The 2910-nt window shown below is 41.7% G+C and overlaps 1 pseudogene; it reads left to right on the forward strand.

The window, feature by feature from the left end:
* Positions 1–268: 268 nt before the first annotated feature.
* On the forward strand, positions 269–834 carry LOC140858692 (putative ripening-related protein 1; annotated as a pseudogene).
* Positions 835–2910: the final 2076 nt, after the last annotated feature.

Below are 2910 nucleotides of genomic sequence, written 5' to 3' on the forward strand. Positions count from 1 at the left end.
TGGAATCTTCTTTTGGCTATGTGAAATGTCTTGACTATTAACCGACCTTAGCAGGCACGGTGTATTCAAGATAAAAAAATTGACTAATCAAGGGAAAGAAGGACCGTGGGGATTGGGTTGACTCATTCCCTTCTCACACCTCGCCGTTGTTTCCACTTCATCACAAATGCAACAATGGGGAAATCTACTTATAAATACCCACCCAGGAGCTCCGAGCAACTTCACAACCATCACAAAACCCACAGAAAACTTCATTACATTCACCACAATGGCAAATTCTCCTATAGCAGTGCTCTTCGTGCTACTCATTGCAAGCCTTAACCTCTGACACCTGCTTTTGCTATTCCCCCATCCTTGGTGAATGCACTCCAAGTGGGTATTTACGTGGCAAGACTGGCAACTGTAACACAGCACGACTGTGATTGCTGCAAGGTTGGAAAGATGTATCCCCAGTATCGTTGCTCGCCGCCTCTGAGCAGACACACTCGAGCCACCATGACCATCAACAGCTCTGCGGAAGGTGGGGATGGTGGAGGTCCTTCGGAGTGTGACAACCAATACCATAGTGATGATGAATTGGTTGTAGCTCTTTCTACTGGATGGTATAACCATGGTAGACGTTGCCTTAAGAACACCAGAATCAATGCAAATGGTAACTGTGTCTTAGCTAAAGTGGTTGATGAGTGTGATTCTGTTCATGGTTGCGACTCCGATCATGACTTCCAGCCACCATGTCCCAACAACATTGTGGATGCATCACCCGCCGTGTGGAAGGCGTTGGGCATCTCCGGCGTAGATGTTGGTGATTATGACATCACATGGTCTGATGAGTGATTCATCCGAATGTTTCTATGGTGGCTGTGTTTTGCATGTTGGTATGTATCATGATCCAGTAGGCTGGTCCGTCTCTTGCTGATCTAGTATGAGTTAATGATGACATGTAGCAAGATGTGATCTCTCATACGGGAATATACTCTTGTTTTAATATATCACATAGTTTTCCAATCCCCAGAACGTTTGGCAAGTAGATTTGATGTGCACAAAGTTATTCATTTGGGCATTTGAAAGGTTGGTTGCTTGTGAGTCCAGATGGAAGATGTAAGGACCCGATTTTTGTTCGCATGATTTTTACCGCAAATAGGAAAAAAAAAATCCTAAACCTGCTGGGCACCTGAGGTGGAAGAGGACTCATGATGGGAGTCCACCTCCTTTTTCGAGATCGATGGAGAAAAGAAGTCCTAGGGCCGCCGAACTCTGGTGAAAGTCCTGGGACGTAGTCTATTTAAGGCCCTTCTCTTTTCCTTTGGGTACATTTCACTTAAAATTCAGATAAATCGTCGGCAAGGCCATCTAATTTCTCCTAATTTCCATCAAGTATTCCTCAGCAAATCACCATCAATTTGTCATCGGACTTGAGCTATTGATCTCCTATTCTCCTTCTTCTCTTCTATTTTGAACCCCATAAAGCACTTGATAGCTAAGTTAAATCGCCGGTTGTCGGATTTCATAAGAGATCAAGTCTTCCCCTCTTTTATTTCTCTTCCTTCCACTGGAGAGGCCATCGTTGTCGAATGCGGCCTTGCTCTGGTTGCCGAGGCCGAAGCCACCCCCATCAAAGCTATCAGGATTACTGACGTCGAGGGTTGAGGCCATGAAGGTGGTCGGCCTCAACTCCTCTGTTCCCCTATTTTCCATGGAAAAGGAAGGAGAAAACAAGAAAAAAAAAAAAAAGAAAGAGGAGAAAAAGAAAAAAAAAATCTATTTTTTCTCTCCTCTCTTTCTATCTTTATCATACTTGTTGCCATGAATCTTTAGCGGGATGGTCGGCTGAAAATCGAGGTGTGGCACCCGGTTGCTTAGACGGTAAGAAATCTGCAAAATTAAGTCCGTTTGTCAAAAGTTGACTGACGGGGGACTCTCCGATACTTAAGTCAGCTGGAGAAAGGGAACAGAAAAGGAGACCAAAGTATGAGAGCAAAAACTTCAAAAATCAAAAAATCTTACCCAGTCCCCTGGCTCACCACTTTGTATAGGGTGGAGAATGCTGTTACTGTGTAACTTTCGCCCCTTAGGATCCGGGACGTGGGCATTATTGCCCTTAATGGACGGTTATCTCCTTAACTATCATTAAGACCAAGTAATAAAAAATTAGAGGGAGGTTATTATGCCCACTATTCTTCGAACGTGGTGGATTAACACCCACATTGAGTAACCATCATTTAACCCCTATTTCCTCAGGATCAAGATAGTCGGAAAAGACCCGAATGAGTGTTCAATTGGCTATTGTCAAAATGTTAGAATTAGTCGGTCCAAAACTGACTTAGTCTTACGTTGTCGGTTGAATCTCGAGTTAGATCGTTGGTCAGAAACTAAATCAGCATGATCCATTTAGTTGGTTGTACGTTCAGTCAATAAGGGGACGAAGATTAACCTTAGTCGGTTGGGCGACGAGGATTTACCCCAACGGTACTCTTTCTCTCTGTAATCTCTTTCTTTTTCTCTAAAAATTTTATGGATCAGTGGAGGGTCTAGATATTTAGATAAACTCAGATCAATTGATTGATCTTACGAGGAGTCTTGGATCTATACTATTTAGGTGTTTTTATCCTCAATCCATATGATTTTTATGTTTGACTCTGATTATACAGAGATATAATTATCTGCACAAGAAGGTGTCAAATGGAGCACCTTGAGCCTGAGTTCATAGATCAATTATTATGCTTGGGTCTGAGATCGGTAGGAGTAAAATTCTCTTTACATGATCATCTATATGTATATTTTTATACCATGCATGATGATTTTAGATTTATTTGGATATATGATTCTTTATTATATATGTATCACATGTTGACTATTTTGATTTTTGAGAATGAAATATTGAATGTTTTGGAATTGAGAAAAAAAATATAA

This window comes from Elaeis guineensis, chromosome 6 (assembly GCF_000442705.2).
Source record: "Elaeis guineensis isolate ETL-2024a chromosome 6, EG11, whole genome shotgun sequence".
Classification (NCBI taxonomy): Eukaryota; Viridiplantae; Streptophyta; class Magnoliopsida; order Arecales; family Arecaceae; genus Elaeis; species Elaeis guineensis.